The sequence below is a fragment of the Cetorhinus maximus genome, chromosome X (assembly GCF_964194155.1).
Source record: "Cetorhinus maximus chromosome X, sCetMax3.hap1.1, whole genome shotgun sequence".
Lineage (NCBI taxonomy): Eukaryota > Metazoa > Chordata > Chondrichthyes > Lamniformes > Cetorhinidae > Cetorhinus > Cetorhinus maximus.
This window is the reverse complement of record NC_135917.1, coordinates 5,111,851-5,130,192: the sequence shown is the minus strand read 5'-3', so window position 1 is coordinate 5,130,192 and position 18,342 is coordinate 5,111,851. Positions and strand designations below refer to the sequence as shown.

The 18,342-nt window shown below is 47.2% G+C and overlaps 1 non-coding gene across 1 annotated transcript; it reads right to left on the bottom strand.

Moving 5' to 3' along the window:
• Nucleotides 1–13,751: 13,751 nt before the first annotated feature.
• LOC144672784 (U1 spliceosomal RNA) lies at nt 13,752–13,908 on the bottom strand. Its single transcript, XR_013574172.1, has one exon. It is a non-coding gene; the product is annotated as a U1 spliceosomal RNA (small nuclear RNA).
• Nucleotides 13,909–18,342: the final 4,434 nt, after the last annotated feature.

Here is an 18,342-nt window from a genome sequence, read left to right as displayed (position 1 = left end):
ATCAGTGAGAGACTTTTGCAAACAACGTTTCCTTCCAGTAGCACACGACAATACACGTTGAATATAATTTCCATATGTCAAGCAGAATGTTCCTCAGGAGTTAATAATCTGCTTCTTTGATGTTGTGTTGAATCAATATTTGCTCGGGTTATTATCGGAGACTGAATCTGATCTGGTGGTTTGTGACAGAAGATGATGCAAAGCATTTCAGAACAACAACACTCCTTTTGAAACTGCATAACAAAAGGAAACGAACAGGAGTGGGTGTTAGGAAGCCAGAAATTTGGAGATGATCTTTCTGTGAGTTCTACTCCAGTGCTGTTTTTAATTAGATCCATTTGGAAATTGCCCTGGAATTCCAAGATAATTCCAACGTGCAGGACCCAGGACAGACTTGCAGGAAATGAACACCATTGTGACTCAAGCTCTGAAAATAAAAAACAGAGGGCTATTCGCTTAAGGTTTACTCAACATGTGTGAGCTTATTAGCTCTGCACCAAAACAGTATCATCAATAACTACTCCCATCTGCTGCAGACTGGCTTGCTGGGATGTTATGTGTCCTGACATGAAATGCAGTAAGGACAGGGTCAGTTTAAGGCTGTATTAATCATCCTCTGGTCTGCTCCAAGAGCTCCATAAATCAAACAGCACAAGTCATGAGAGTTTCTTTTAAGAAAACTTAAATAAAGACAAAAGAAGCTTGATTTTCGTATGTATTCTCTGGAAATGCAATGACAAGCTTTGTCCTCTTCAGGTGATAATGAATTGAGATAATGCACGAAACAAAAAAATCCACTTGAGAAACGGCCATTAATGTCTAATTTATGCACAACTCTACTTCCATTAATGCTGAAGACAAAACAACCGGCTGTGATTAATCCATGTGCTATTTATTTATGCCCTATCGCTCAGTTCACATCTAACTGTCTCCGAGTGTAGTTGGTTGGGACAATGCGAAAGACTCCACTGGTTGTATTCAGCTGGGGTGTCCGCCAGAAGTGAGGTGAGAGTGACAGCCCTTGACATCAAGGCCGCATTTGACCGAGTGTGGCACGAAGGAGTTCTAGTAAAATTGAAGTAAATGGGAATCGGGGGAAAACTCTCTGCTGGTTGGAGTCATACCTAGCACAAAGGAAGATGGTTGTGGTTGTTGGAGGTCAGTCATCTCAGCCCCAGGACATCACTGCAGGAGTTCCTCAGGGTAGTGTCCTCGGCCCAACCATCTTCAGCTGCTTCATCAATGACCTTCCTTCCATCATAAGGTCAGAAGTGGGGATAATCGCTGATGATTGCACAATGTTCAGCACCATTCGCGACTCCTCAGATACTGAAGCAGTCCATGTTCAAATGCAACAAGGCCTGGACAATATCCAGGCTTGGGCTGACAAGTGGCAAGTAACATTCGCGCCACACAAGTGCCAAGCAATGACCATCTCCAACAAGAGAGAATCCAACCATCTCTCCTTGACATTCAATGGCATTACCATTGCTGAATCCCCCACTATCAGCATCCTGTTGGTTACCATTGACCAGAAACTGAACTGGACCAGCCACATAAATACTGTGGCTACAACAGCAGATCAGAGGCTAGAAATTCTATAGAGGGTACTCACCTCCTGACTCCCCAAAGCCTGTCCATCATCTACATAGCACAAGTCAGGAGTGTGCTGAATACTCGCCACTTGCCTGGATGAGTTCAGCTCCAACAATACTCAAGAAGCTCAACACTATTCAGGACAAAGCAGCCCGCTTGCTTGGCACCCCATCCACCACTTTAAACATTCACTCCCTCCACCACCAGCGCACAGTGGCAGCAGTGTGTGTACCATCTACAAGACGCACTGCAGCAACTCGCCAAGGCTCCTTCGACAGCACCTTCCAAACCCACGACCTGTACCACCGTGAAAGACAAAGGCAGCAGACAATTGGGAACATCACCACCTGCATATTCTCCTTTAACTCGCACACCATCCTGACTTGGAAATATATCGCCGTTCCTTCACTGTCGCTGGGTCAAAGCCCTGGAACTCCCTCCCTAACAGCACTGTGGATGTAGCTACACCACAGGGACTGCAGCGGTTCAAGAAGGCAGCTCACCATGAATGAATTTTAAAAAGTCTGACTTTGTAATCTGTATTAAAATGGGAAGCCTGGTTTTAGAAATGTCTGACTGCTTAAGGCCGAATGGATGAACACTTTGCTCCAAACCAAAAGATGGGTTCAAGAGGAAGGGTTACTTCTCAGCTTCGCTTTCACGCCCCCATCAAATGGCTGTCCTCCTAATGACCATAAGATGGAGCACAACATGGTAACCAAATACCCTATCCTGAAGGAAGAGGCCGGCTGTTATGAGTCTTGCACTAATTCAGGGGCTGCTCAAACGACTGCCCATCCTGGGCTGTAATCAGCCCATAAATCCCTGAATGTCCAAGCTTCTCAATTTCTGGGTGTATTAACATCTTATTCACTGCTTTGTCTGTTTGAATTTTTCAGGCTGGAGGTTTGGAAATGGCTGTTCTTTTGACTGTTGCCTCATAAATCCTAAATGGGAAATCACCAAAAACCATGCGAGTAGCAGCAACTTGAGATATATGCAGATTAATGGAAACATATTTAAACTTTACATGTAGGTTCCTTGTCTGCAGCCCACTAATGCTTGGGTACCGAGGTGACAAAGGCAAGTGTAGATGAAGGAGCCCCGTTTGTTCCACAGAACAGGTTCCTTGATAGAAACCCAGCAGACACCTACTCTGAAATGCCAATTCCTGTGTCTGAATCACAGCTTTACTGTGGTTGTAAAGATTGTTCTGTTCCCTTGACTGGAGGAGATAAAATTGCACTGACTATCCTGGTGAAAAGCTGCTGTATTTAACTAGGAGCACTCTGAGCGGGTCCTTAAACTATCAAACTGATGACAGCAATTCCCTGTTAAATTCATAGGCCAGTTTTACAGTCTCCCATCAAACTGAAAGTTGTGGCTTAGAAACAATTTGAAAATCTTGTCTGATTAATTACTAGGATTATAGAGCATTTTATATTTGTTGGATGTCTTTCACTATGATTCTGGGCACTAATAATTCCTGTCCATTGGTAAAAACCATGCACACAGCCACTACTAGATGGCCATCCTATTTGGGGAATTATCAAACCAGCTGTTCTGGTTTAGTTAATGCTAGTAGTAACTAGACTACTACTCGACCCTACTTTAGTGGCCTAAGGTGTGTCTTCATCTCCAGCAGTTTTCTACTGGACTCTCTGGGGAACCTGGGGTTTCACTCTTCAAGGGAAAGGACGTGTCTCCCCTTTTAATGAAAAGACAGCTTCAAATTAGTCCATGTCGAATTTGAATTGACTTTGCCTTCATGTGATGACTTGTGATTGTCAGGATGCTGTAGCACGGACACATGTTCAAGATGAATGTCCTTGTTTTGTTTCTGGAGATCAAGGAGCTGTTGTGACAAGATGTTGGTGATTCTGTGTAGCTGTAGGTCAGTCGTAAAGTCAATAGCCTGTGGCAGGGCACAGGGACTGACTGGTGAATAGGGAGAAAGTGCAATTTTTTACTAGATAATTTTATTGAAGATTTCTGTGTACTTTTAACCTTCGTTCACACACTTGCCACATCATGGAAATCATTGGGAGCCTTACCCAGTGTGTATTATTAACTGGAGACGAAGGGCAGAATCTTCCCCTCCTGCCATCAGCAGGTTTCATGTTGGGTGGGAGCAGAAAATTCAGAGACAGTTCAAAAATCGGCGGGAAAAAAATTGGAGATTCCCCCTCACCACTTTCATGGTGGGCTGATGGTGGGTGGGGTTTCCATGGCAGGAACGCTATTTGCATGTTTTACCATGTCATGAATGCTCATTAAAAACACAACTCGCCGGGAATCACGTTCCCCCTCCCAATCTTGCGTACACGCCAGGAGGAAATGAGACCAGTCTGAATCACACTTGGAAATAAATGGCGTTCGGCTGTCGGCCCTCACTTCACTCCTGACTTCGAGGTGAGTGCAACATTCAAAGCCGACCTACAACAGTGCCGCTCCGGCTTCTCACTAATGCCAGTGAGACACTACACTGCTGGGGGTGTAGGGTTGGTCTGCTCACTGGCTTCCTCAGTTCTCTGGGACGAAACCAGTGTGCAGCAGCTCCCTCAGGGGACAGGTAAGGATGACAGAGACATGGGGGGGGGCAATGGGGTATGGTAGGGTTAGAAGGGGGTGGAAGAATGATGAGAGACCTGAATGGGGGGGCAATGGGGTCTTGTGGGGTTGGAAGTTGTGGGGGGGAGGGAGGTGACGATGGTAGACAGAGGGGAGACTGAGGGTGGAGAAACTGGAGCCCGATGTGGAAGACTGGAACGCAGACACAGAAAGGGGTCGGTGGGAATCAAACTGTATGAATGGGAGGAGACGCACCGGAATAGGAGGAGGGGGTTGTGTTCGTGTGGCACAAGAGGGATGGGTTGCACAGAGACTCATGGAAGGTCGGCGGGGGGGGAAGTGGGGCAGGGGAGGGAGATTGTGTTGTGATCAGTCATGAGGGAATGGGAGAGCTCACTGAAAGACAGTCATAGGCCCTGGTCAGGGGCCAAGAGGTCGGAGTCAGAGATTAAAAGCAGTCCTGGGGCTTTGTGGACCTCACAGTCAGGGAGGGAGATTAAAGGTAGTCGTGGGGTTTTGCAGGATTCATAGTCAGGGTGAGGAGAGTTCGAGAGGAGGATCCTGGGACAGGCAGTCAGCAGCACCTAGAGGATCTATTCTATCTAGAGGATCTAGCATCTAGTCTGTACTCAAGCAGGAGTAAGGGTAAAATAAAAGCAAGGGTCCATATTCCATTTATTTAAGATATGTCTGGGGAGCTCAGTCCCATGATTTGCACATCCTGCACTATGTGGGAAATCCTAGACTCTCCTGGCGGTCTGGATGACCATGTGTGCAGGAGATGCCTCTGACTGGAGCAACTTGAGCTCCGGGTTTTGGAGTTTGAGCAGCAGCTGGGGGCATTACGGTGCATTCACGAGGCTGAGGTTCGTGGATAGCACGTTTCAGGATGTGGTCACCCTGCAACTTAAGGAAGGGCAAGCAGAGAGGGGATGGGTGACCACCAGACAGAAGAAGGGGACCAGGCAGGTAGTGAGGGAATCCCCCGAGTGCATCTCGCTCGCAAACTGTTTTTCAGCCTTGGAAAACAGCGAGAGTGACGGTTTCTCTGTGGAGGCCAACCAGAGCCAAGGCCATGGCACTGTGGGTGGTCCAGCTGCTTGGGGGGCAGGGACAAAGTGTGGAAGGGCTATAGTGGTAGGGGATTCATTAGTGAGGGGAGTAGACAGGCGCTTCTGTGGCCATATCGTGACTCCAGGATGGTCTGTTGCCTCCTGGGTGCCAGGGTCGAGGATGTCACTGAACGGCTGCAGGACATTCTGAAGAGGGAGGGTGAATAGCCAGAGGCCGTGGTCCATGTTGGGACCAATGACATAGGAAGAAATAGAAATGAGGTCCTGCAAGCAGACTTTAGGGAGTTAGGTAGGAAACTGAAAAGCAGGACTTCAAAGGTAGTGATCTCCAGATTACTCCCGGTGCCACACAGTAGTGAGTATAGGAACAGAAGGATGGAGCAGATGAATGTGTGGCTGGAGAGATGGTTGGTGCAGGAGGGAGGGCTTTAGATTCCTGGGGCATTGGGACTGTTTCTAGGGGAGGTGGGACCTGTACAAGTTGGACGGGTTACATCTGAACAGGAACGGGACCAACATCCTCACGGGGAGTTTGCTGATGCTGTTGGGGTGGATTTAAACTAAATTGGCAGCGGGATGGGATCCTGAAAAGTAGTTCAGAGGGAGAGAAGCTGAGATGGAATTAGAAGAACACTAGTAAGTGAGTCTGGAAGGCAGAGGAAACATAGGGTAGATAATAAAGAAGTGAGTTTAGCAAGGCTAAATGGAATATATTTTAATGCAAGGAGTCTGACAAAAAAGACAGACAAGCTGAGGGCACAGATAAGCACGTGGGAGTATGATATCATAGCGATTACTGAGACTTGGCTAAAAGAAGGGCAGGATTGGCAGCTCAACATTCAATTATAGCAGTGAGGGGGGATAATATCCTGGAAGGATCAACAATGAGGCCATATGTGTAGAAGTAAGAAACACAAAGGGGGCAAACACACTGTTGGGTGTGTACTATAAGCCCCCAAACAGTCAGGGAGAGATAGAGGATCAAATATGTAATCAAATTTCAGAGAAGTATAAGAATAATAAGGCAGTAATCGTTAGGGAATTTTAACTACCCAAATATTAACTGGGATAGTTTTAGTGTGCAAGGTAGGGAGGAAGCAAAATTCTTAAATTAATCCAGGAGAACATTTTTAGCCACTATGTAGAAAGCCCAACAAAGGAGGGGGCAGTTCTGGGCCTGATATTTGGAAATGAGCCTGGGCAGGTGGAAGGCATATCAGTAGGGGAGCATTTTGGATATAGTGCCCATAATTCAGTCAGATTTAAGATAGTTATGGAAAAGGATAAGGTTGGGCCGGGAATAAAAGTTCTAAAGTGGGGAAAGGCTAATTTCACTAAGATGAGATACAATTTGGCCCAAGTGGACTGGGAGCAGCTACTTGCAGATAAAGCTGTGTCAGAGCAGTAGGAAGCATTCAAGGAGGAAATAGCAAGAGTAAAAGGTAAATATGTTCCTGTAAAGACAAAGTGAGGGACCAAGTCCGGAGAACACTGGATGTCAAGGGACCTAAAGGTTAAGATTAAGAAAAAAAGAAAAGCTTATGGCAGATACTGAGGGCTCAATATGGCAGTGTACCTAGAGGAGTAGAAAAAGTGCAGGAGGGAACTTAAAAAAGAAATTAGGAAAGCTAAGAGAGTGCATGAGAAAACATTGGTGGGTAGAATAAAGGAAAACCCAAAGGGGTTTTTTAAACATATAAAGAGCAAGAGAATAACTAGTGAAAGAGTGGGGCCAATTAGGGACCATAGACCATCTGTGTGTGGACCCGGAAGACGTGGGTACAGTCCTCAATGAATACTTTGCATCGGTCTTCACAATGGAAAAGGACGACACAGATATAGACATCAGGGTGGAGGACTGTGAAATATTAGAGGAATTTAAGAGAGAGAGAGAAGGGGTACGAGCAGGTTTAGCGGCCTTGATAGTGGATAAATCCGCAGGCCCGGATGAGATGTATCCCAGATTGTTGAGGAAGGAAAGGGAAGAGGTATCAGGGGCCCTGGCAGTAATTTTCAAATTCTCTCTGGCCATAGGTGAGGTGCCAGAGGACTGGAGGACTGCTAACATTGTCCCATTATTAAAAAAGGGAGGAAGGGATAGACCAGGAAATTACAGGCCAGTCAGTCTAATCTCGGTGGTGGGGAAGTTACTAGAAAGAATTCTGAGGGACAGAATATATTTGCACTTGGAGAGACACAGATTAATCAGGGATAGTCAGCATGGATTTGTTAAGGGAAGGTTGTGTTTGACAAATTTGATCGAATTTTTTTGACAGATTGGTCAAGAAAGTAAGAGCCCATGGGATCCAAGGCAAAGTGGTACATCGGATCCAAAATTGGCTGAGAGGCAGGAAGCAGAGGGTGACGGTAGAGGGATGTTTCTGTGACTGGGAGTCTGTTTCCAGTGGGGTCCCACAGGGCTCAGTGCTGGGGCTCTTGCTGTTTGTGGTGTACATAAATGATTTGGACTTAAATGTAGGGGGTATGATCAAGAAGTTCGCGGATGACACGAAAATTGGCAGGGTGGTAAATAGTGAGGAGGATAGTGTAAACTGCAGGAGAATTTCAATGGACTGGTCAGGTGCTAATGCACTTGGGGGCGGCTAACAAGGCAAGGGATTACACTATGAACGGTAGGACCCTGGAAAGCACTGAAGATCAGAGGGACCTTGGTGTGTATATCCACAGATCCCTGAAGGTAGCAGAGCAGGTAGATAAGGTGGTTAAGAAGGCATATGGGATACTTTCCTTTATTAGTTGAGGCATAGAATACAGAACAGGGAGGTTATGGTGGAACTGTACAAAACGCTGGTTAGGCCACAGCTAGAGTATTGCGTGTAGTTCTGGAATCCGCATCATAGGAAGGATGTGATTGCACTGGAGAGGGTGCAGAGGAGATTTACCAGGATGCTGTCTGGGCTGGAGGGTCTGAGCTATGAGGAAATATTGGATAGGCTGGGGTTGTTTTCCTTGGAGCAGCGAAGGTTCAGAGGGGACCTGATAGATGTATATAAGATTGTGAGGGGCATAGATAGGGTGGATAGGAAGACACTTTTTCCATTAGTAGAGGGGTCAATAACTAGGGGGCATTGATTTAAGGTAAGAGGTAGAAGGCTAAGAGGGGAGTTGAGGAGAAACTTTTTCACCCAGAGGGTGGTGGGAGTCTGGAACTCACTGCCTGAAAGGGTGGTTGAGCCAGAAACTCTCAAAACATTTAAGAAGTATTTAGATATTTGCTTGTGCTGCCATAGTCTCCAGGGCTATGGGCCAAGCGCTGGAAAATGGGATTAGTGTAGTCAGATCTTTGTTAACCGGCATGGACACGAGGGGCCAAATGGCCTCCTTCTGTGCTGTAAACGTCTGAGTCTATGAGAGAGTAAAGACAGTCCTGGGGCCCTGTGGGCCTCACAGTCAAGGAGGGAGATTAAAGACAGTCCTGGGGCTCTATGGACCTCACAGTCAAGGATGGAGATTGAAGGCAGTCCTGGGGCTTAGCGGGCCATGCTACACGGCTCTGCATGTCACGCATGTCATAGTCCCACTCCAGGGAGGGGCAAGGTCTGTGTGCTCAATTGGGATGTGCAGGGTGTGGTCATGGTCTTACAGTCGCTGGCCATGGTCTTACCTGGCTTGGTACGGGCTGCAGATGGGATGGTCAGGGTTAGGGGAGGCATCTGCAGCCTGTAAAGGGGGCATACGTCATACAGAAGGGGGGGGGGGGGGGGGGGGTACTCGTAGCTCTCCTGGGGGGGCTCTCCTCTGTATGTGACCATACACGCAGCCTCGAGGTGGGGAAGGGTGAGGTCCACATGGAGCATGGGGGCATCAACAGTGATGGGTTCAGTTGGGAGGGTTGGAATGTCGACCACAATAGCAACGGGATCCAGGATTACTGGGGGAGGCTGGAGAATAACAGGAGGGGGCTTTACCTGCACACCGTGAGATTCCAGGAAGTTTGGAGGGACCCTGACAGCGGGAGGGTCGAAAATACAGCACCGCCATCTTGAAACCACAAAGTAATGGTGCAGTTTGAAATTGAAACGGGAAAAGAATCTGCATGGGAGGGGTCTGAGGCAGTGTGCGAGGAGTGCACGGCTGGACTAAGGGGCCCGCTCAGGGGGCACCCTCAAACTGCTTGGAGTCTCAACATTGAAATGGTGTCAGAGCTGAGAGAAAAGAGGAAGGCTTCCAATGAGAAGGTGCAATTGGAGCCAATGCTTTTTGCTGTGCTTTAACGAGAAACTACAGGAGTCATTAGCTTCACAATCCAGTTGTTCTATTTGAGTATTGACAGAGAGGAATGTGAGAATGGAAAATGCAGGCAGCTGTTAAGGAAGCACAGCTGCTCCATACCTGCCAGATCATCAATGAAAGCCTATAATGTGCTTTCACCAATTGGCATGGATGACGGGCCAATGGGCTTCCAGTCATTGCTGAAGGGCAAGTTGACCTTAATCAGTTTATCAGATCAGCGATTGCAGGAGTGCTTTTGGTAAGGTGGTACATTTCATGAACGTGTGCAAACCTCTCCAAAGCTCTGTGGGATTGGGATGTCAAGTATTACGGTTGGCATCGTGGTCACCTAGATATGTGAGTGTGCACCTCAGCTGCAAGTCTGTATCAGTGAAAAGCTAGCAGCGCAGGCACAGCTCTAGGGCATGAGATTGGCTTTGTGTATGCAAGTGGCAGGTCTGCTATACTTGCCCAGTGTTCATTAACTTCTTGCATCTATCAGTCCCAATGGAGAAGGAGGATTGAATATTGGAGTCTGTGCTCAATGCTGCCTTCTTGGTGGCAGTGATCCAATTTGAGGAGGAGGAGAAGGGCCCTGCACTGCCTAGCCCAGCTTTGAGAGGGTGACCAACTTCAGGTCCATGGTCCAGGGGAGCCCCCAGCAAGACCCAGAGGATCAGGAAGTTAGACCCATCCTATGGAGGCGACTTGTACAATCACGGGTCTACCGAAGAAGACTTTCCTATTTGAAGATGAGCAACAGACAATGCCGCGCACATCTGCACTTGTCAAGAGATGTGATGGATCATATCTGCCACATTCTGCAGGAGGATCTAACAGCCCCATGGACTGGGAGGACATCCCCTGCCAGTGGCCCCGAAGGTCACCTCAATTTTTTTGCCTGCAGATCGTTCCAGGGATCCACAGGAGACCTATGTGGCATCTCACACATAAATGCATCAAGGAGGTGACAGATGCCCTCTTCAGTAAGGCTCATCATTATGTGAGCTTCACACTTGATGAAGCTAGCCAGACTGCGAGATTTCTGAGCTTTGCAGCCATCTCAGACTTCCCCAGAGTACAGGGTGCAATCGATTGCACACATGTGGCATTGAGAGCTCCATTGCACCAGCCCCTGATGTTCATTAACAGGAAAGGGGCTGGTGCCATGGATACTCCCTGAATGTTCAACTGGTGTGTAATGATCAGAAGCACATCATGCATGTTTGTACCAGGTACCCTGGGAGTTCCCATGATTCCTACACCCTGAGTCACTCCCAGGTGCCTCACATATTCGAACGGCCTCGGTGATGACAGGGAAGGCTGCTCGGGGATAGGTGGTACCCGTTCAAATTACAGCTCATGACACCTGTGTGTTGTTTTCTGAGTCACTTGGAGGAGAGATACAATGAGGCACACGAGGCAACACGATCCATCATTGAGCAGACCATTGGCATCCTGAAGATGATTGGACCACCTAGTACTCTCCACACCATCGTGGTCTGTTGTGCACTTCAAAGCGGGGATCCCTTGCTGGAGGGAGACATGTTCAGGCTCAAAGCTCCTCAGATGATGAAAAGGAGGAAGGACAGGAACCTGAATTGGGAGATGAGGGTCTGCTTCCACATGAGGATGCCATCGAAGCAGCATGATGTGGAAGACGTGCCTGTGCCACACTGATAGCCACACGATTCCAGGATGATTAAGGCAACGGGACACAGCCACATTGCCTCTGTCCCTTAATGCCACGCCAGTGGACTGAAAGGCCTTTAAAACCAGTGACATCGAGAGCAAGTTCAGCATTCAGACCTGCACCTTCACCTTCATGATTCACTAATCATTGGAAAGGTCAGCGGTGAACCCTCCATCGGAGCACTGTGGGAAGTGATAGTCATCACAATAGTGCAGATGCTGTGTCAAAAGACTTGATGCAGTGGTGGGCACCTTTATGAGAAACTTTTTGCGGATACTGAGACATGCGCATAGTTGGAGAGAGAATCATAGCTGCAGGTCTTGTGCTTTGGCACTACCAATGAAGCCTTCTCATTTGGAGAGACAATTACAGTTACCCTTCCAAGGCTAGTGAGCACGCCTAACTCCATGTTGCCCTGTAAGGAGTAGAGGTTACTTACGCATTGTGCAGACATTTCCATAAAGAGTTTGTCACATCTTCCTGACATAACACAAGGATAGAGTAACTATCATGACTCAGTTACACATCACATGAACGTGAGGCTCACTAAGGGAGGCGAACACTGAGTGGGAGCATGGCTCACCCTCGCAGTGAGAGCGTACATAGATGCACATATACAACGCTTTCAAATGATGAGAAAATTCTCATGAACAGAAAATCTATTTACAAAGGTGCATGATATTAACAGTGATTAAACACCCGTGACCCAGAAGTGATTTCAAAGCTTCTTAATTTTTAACCCTCCCACTACGTCAAGGTGCATCCCTGACATCCGCAGCAGAGGTGGAGGCAGCCTGCTGATTGTTACGCCCTATTGTCTTTGGTGACTTTGGTGGGCGTCCTCTAGAGGGCCGAGAGCTGGAGGGCCCTGGCATGCTTTGGGTATCCTGCTGTGGGGCGGGTGAACCCCCTTCAGTCTGTACAGCTGGAGGTGATGGGGTCACAGGCAGAGGGATTGGGATCGGCTGGATACTCTCAAAGTCATCTGGATGGAAGGCCCCGGGGTCTTTAGCTGCTGGTCCTCCACTCTGTGGGTGCCTGAAGGCCCCTGCCCGACTCCCTGAGGAGAAGGGCACCTGAAGGGAGGTCAGAGTACCCCGCACCCCGCTTACCTAGCCACTGATGGATCCCACCAATGTCTATAGTGATGGAGTGCAAATCCGGCAGGACCTGCTAGCCCAAGGTCTCCAAGGCAACCACCATCCTTCCCATGGAGACCTCAAGACGCTCGCATTTTGGATCCACAACCTCAGAGACAACGCGGATGGACTCCTCCATCCTTTGCTCTAGTCTGTGACCTGGGTTGTCACTGCCTCTGATTGGTGTGGAGATGCGTCTGTGCAGTGTTCCCCAGAACGTGACCCCGGGCCTAGTCTATAACTAGGACCCACTGGGGAGTGTGTATCTGAGCTGGCGGAGGGTGTAGATGGATGCAGTGACGGGTCCTCTAAAGGCTCTTCAGCTTCCTCGTCCAAGGTGGCCTGAGGGCTCGGCCTTATGTTGGGTCAGGAGGTCTGTCTGGACCTGCTGGTGCTGGTAAGAGAGAGAGCCAATAGATTTAGTTCATGAACACACAATATCGCATGTCACTCACTGTGAATGTCAGGATGTGATCAACTCATGGAGGGCTCATCTGTACAGGCTTGCTGGGAGAGGCCAATCTCTCCTTCCGCTCAGGAGGGATCTCTGTCCTCGCCCACCAATTCGGCGGCAACCTTCACGAACTTGGTCAGCTCCAGGATGTCGGCCCTTGCTCCTCCAGTCTGGGATCTCTCCCTCTTGTTGTAGGATCATCTATCCTAACGTTGGTGGAACGCCATGTACTGGATTGGGTGTTTAGTAGCAAGCCGGAGTGCCTCACCCCTGTCTCCTCCATCATGTAGGCTCCATCCAGCTTTAAGGCCGAATGGGAAATCCTATTTTAATTTGGGACTACAGGCTCCATGCCAGGAGTGCAAATCAGGAAATGATGCATCCCAGCCCAATAATGTTCACCCATTAATGAAAATTGTGGGCTCGGGGCCCAGAACTTTCTGGTATGCATTCCTGGTGTGCATTGGGAGCAGAGAGCCGGAAAACCTCCCTATCTACTTCTGCTTCTTTTAATATATCGGTGGCGGATCTCCCATCAGTAGGCTACACACTGAACTTGGCACTTTCTGGATTGTCCCTTTTGCAAAACATTAGAACAAAAAAAAGGGCTTCTGGCCTGGCGATGGCCCATATTCACTCACCCACCAGATGAACCAGGCTCAGTGGCCCATCAGCTTGCTCTCCAACTAGGGAAGTGGTCCCACTTGCACCATCCTGACCTAATGGTCCAGTTGTGATTGGTCAGATAAGAGAAGCATCCTCCAGCATTGCCAAGTGGCTCCAGGGTTGACCAAAATCTCCAAAAAACAAAGGTGAATCACTGGAAACTGCTGTGAGCCACACCGAAGAATAATCTTTGGGGCATTAAAATCAATGGTGTTTTCTCTTTTATTGCAATAAACATTATTTTTTGAATTGTATTGCCTGTCATTTAGGGCGGTGAAGGGTGGAATGCAGCCTACCTAATGTTCTCTGTCAGTTATTTTTTTCTTCAGGGGACAGCGCGAACGCAATCCCCCCACTGTCACAAATGTTGCAGTCAAGCTTCCCACATTTGGGGGCATCGCAGGCGGCAGCACAGCCGGAGATCAACGGTATGGCCTCGTGCAGGTAGCACGGCCTTTCCGATCACTGCTCCTCCGCACGTTTCCTTCAGCCAAACATGAATGCATTCTGGGAGATTTTCCACAGCGCGCACGCTCCGACTGCAGCATTGTGGGAATTGCAAGCCCGGGGCTTGCTGGGAGATGTAGTTCAGTCCATTGAGGTGCCAATGAGGCGGGGTGGGAAGAACGAAGTCAAACTGTTTCCAACTCCAGATCTGTTCTGAGAGGCTAAGGAGAGATTGAAAGAAGCCAAAGTGAATTCTGTGGGTAGGTCTGAATGTATTATTGTGATCAATGTAACTGTTAATGGAGGTGTCGATGACCAGAGGGCATAGATTTAAGGTAAAGGGCAGGAGGTTTAGAGGGGATTTGAGGAAAAATTTTTTCACCCAGAGGGTGGTTGAAATCTGGAACTCACTACCTGAGGAGATGGTAGAGGCAGAAACCCTCACAACATTTAAGAAGTATTTAGATGAGCACTTGAAATGCCATAGAATACAGGGCCATGAACCAAGTGCTGGAAAACGGGATTAGAATAGGTAGGTGCTTGATGGCCAGCATGGACACGATGGGCCAAAGGGCCTGTTTCTGTGCTGAATAACTGTATGACTCTATGATTCTAATGTCTTTTGAGATACCTTATTTTGAACTCTGGAAATTTGAGTTTGTGGGAAGGAAAATTGGCACATGAAAGGTTTTGAAAGCCCATTTTGTTCAATTCCTGGGTAGTTCATAGATTTTATTGGTTCTCATAGTTAGAGTCCTGATTTGTTGCCCTTTTAAGAATGTAAAATTGGATGTTTTGAGTCAGGAAGTATACATCGATTACTTGGTTTTATTTTGAATGTGGATCTCCTATGGGCGGAATTTTGCGCACTGTCATGGCGGGGGAGGTGGGGCCGGAAAACGTGGCGAGCCGTTCAAAAGCCCAGTGATTTTGGTGGAACCGGCATATCCCGCCAGCAGGAGGGGCTGTAAAATTCTGCCCCAAGTCACTGCTCAAGGTGAGGCAGATGACACACTGTTTTATCAGGACAGGAGTGCTTTACCATATAATGCAGAATACATTATTCCATTACTACTGTGTTCCTTCAAGGCCACAAGGGGTGACTGTTGTTAAGTAAACACTGGGTGAGTTCATTGACAGTTTAATTGCTTTTTAAACTGCAGTAGAACACCCTGATATAAAAGCAAAATACTGCAGATGCTGGAAATCTGAAATGAAAACAAAATTAGCTGGAAAAACTCAGCAGGTCTGGCAGCATCTGCGGAGAGGAACACAGTTAACGTTTCGAGTCCGAATGACTCTTCATCAGAACTAAAGAAATATAGAAATGTGGTGAAATATAAGCTGGTTGAAGGGGGTGGGACAGGTAGAGCTGGATAGAGGGCCAGTGATAGTTGGAGGCAAAGAAGAGATTGCCAAAAAAGTCATAGACAAAAGGACAAAGGTGTGCTGACGGTGGTGATATTATCTGAGGAATGTGCTAATGGTGATATTAAGGGTAGAAAGCAGGACAAACAAGTGGCAGATGGCCCTAGTGGGGGTGGGGTGGGGGAAGGGATCGAAATGGGCTAAAAGGTGGAGATAAAACGATAGATTGAAATAAATTTTAAAATAGGTGGGAAATGAAAAATATTTTTTAAATTATAAACTATTGGAAAAAGGGGGATCAGAAAGTGGGTGGGGATGGAGGAGAGAGTTCATGATCTGAAGTTGTTGAATTCAATGTTAAGTCTGGAAGGCTGTAGTGTGCCTAGTCGGAAGATGAGGTGCTGTTAGAACACCCTGGTTTTGTTTCCCTCATTTTTAACAAAGTGAGTATTGACACCACTGTCAGCCAATGAGTTACAGGTGGGGTGGGATTTACAGCAGGACTCACAGCAAACGAGGTCTATTTGCTCAGCAAACAGCAAACAGAATCTAGCTACTCAGCAAACAGCAAACAGAGTCTAGTTACTCAGCAAAAAGGGTCTTTTTAAACAGTGCACTGCAGCAAACTGAGTCTATTAAATGACTACTAACTACAGCAAACATAATTGATGATGGAAACTGCAGCAAAGTCTCCTGATAAAAGCAGGGTTATTTCTCCAACAAAAATGCAGTGAGTGGAGGATAGTTAGATAATCCAAATAATGTAGTTGGCGGTGGGGGGGGGTTGGTGGGGGGGTGGTGGTGGTACAGAATTATCCAGTTCTGGTCAGGAATAGTGGTGTTACCATATGCAGCCACTTTTTAAAGTATGATAGCGAAGGACAGTCAGCAGATAACAGAAGTTATCAACCTTTGGTTGTTTATAATAGGCAGAGTACAGACTGTACTCAACCAGCTTGTAAAACCCCCCAAAAAATGTCTACTGTTAGATGTGATTCTGCAATTGGGCAGCACTTGCTGAACAATCCTGAATGTGCTAATAACTACACCAACAGCCAATTTAAGATAATCAGTTGAGCTCGTAACGTGGCTCATTTATGCTTGCTAGAAGTGACATACATTCATATGCAAGGACCCCATTCTCTGCAAACAAAAGGAATCTGTTCAAGCCTTGCGCCTTTTTTGAATTACCCAGGAGCTTGGGGAGCCTGTAGTTCCCCATTGCTTTCTCCATGGCAATGCCTCAGCCAATCAGAGTCGACTTGCCAACCAATCAGCACCCTTTTCTCCTGTCATAAAAATTGTTATGGTCAATTGAAATTTGGCATTCTTGCATTTGGCCTGGTGGGTGCAAAATGAAAAGACTCGGCAACATGTCTCCCTTTTCTGCAATACAACAGGAATTCTGGCTCCTGTGTCAATAAAGGTATTTTCAATGTTCATGTGACGCACAACTTCTCCCTGTGACCGGTGGAATGTGATGGGTAAGGAATGTACACAAGATATTCTATTCAGAGTTTTGATGAATAGATGTGGGGGTTGCTATCGCAATCCTCAACACCCAAACTGCTGAATCACATTGGGTGCAAGTAACCCACATTATCAGGTGCTTAAGCCCTGTTGTGCATAGTCTGGTACAATATGATGGGCAAAGTGTGTGTGCCTCTGAGCACCCGCGCACCAGATATATACTAGGCTTTAAAGCCTACAAACATACAAGCACAAGCAGGCAGAAGACCCTTTGGTCTATCCAGCCCATCCCACGCAATTGCACTCCGCCGTGTCTCACAACATATACAGTCCCCACCCCAGACCACATGAACTCCTGAGAGAGGCGGAAAAGCAGACAAAAAGCCAGGAAGAAGCTGGGACATTGCTCTCCAGCCAATCTTGATGATCGAAACGAGACCAGGAGATCACTTTGGCCCGAATTCCCTGCAGCACCAACCGTTCGTAAGAGGCGATTAGCCAGAAACAGGGGCCTAACAGCGGCTGCACAGAGAGACCACACCATTATCTTCAAAGATAGATAGAGAATCCCACTGACAATTTACAGAGAGAGATGGAATGAAATTAAATAATTGGAGGGGGGGTAACTGCCCTAACTAAGAGACAATGACAGCTGATAGTGAGCCATAACTGATGTACTCTGTGGATATTTTGCTTTTGATAATGGGAACTTTTCTGGGATTTCAGTGGCTGATGCCAATTTCTGTAGGAGGGGAGGGTCGAAGGTTTCATGCTGTTGAACACAGGATTCATGTCATTTTCTACTAAGCTTAAAGTTTAAGGCGTTCAACTGAATTGTCACACAATGGTAAATGATTTGGAGATAACTGTACACTGCTGTGTGTCTCCCTTGTCTGTATGCTTTTTGTTCGGGAGCTGCTGATCCAACACAGGCGTTTTGTAACGAATCCGCAACTGGGAATAAAGGGCATATTCTAAACTTGCAGCCTAAACAGCTATCTTCTCCTTTGCGGAATGGAGCCTGGTTTTTATTTGCAGAAATAGCCCAATGCTCTGACAATCCCCACACACTGGAATGCTCAGAACTGACTAATCGATGAGGCTTTTGGGTTGTAGCACTCTTTGAAACGAATGGGTTAATGTTCGCATTAAGATGGTGGACACAGGAACGCCTGACAAATGTGTTGAGTGTTTGTCTGCCGAAAGTGCAAAACAATAATTTTTGGTTTGAAGGTTTATGGAGAAACAGAAAATTCACAATAAGACTTACCACAATTAAATATGTATAACAACTTGCATTTATATAGCACCTTTAATGTCAAACATCTCAACCCCAGGATATCACTGCAGGAGTTCCTCAGCATAGAATCCTAGGCCCAACCATCTTCAGCTGCTTCATCAATGACCTTCCTTCCATCATAAGGTCAGAAGTGGGGATGTTTGCTGATAATTACACAATGTTCAGCACCATTCGCAACTGTGCCACACAAGTGCCAAGCAATAACCACCTCCCCTTGACATTCAATGGCATTACCATCACTGAATCCCCCACTATCAACATCCTGGGGGTTACCACTGATCGGAAATTGAACTGGACTTGCCATATAAATACTGTGACTACAAGAGCAGGTC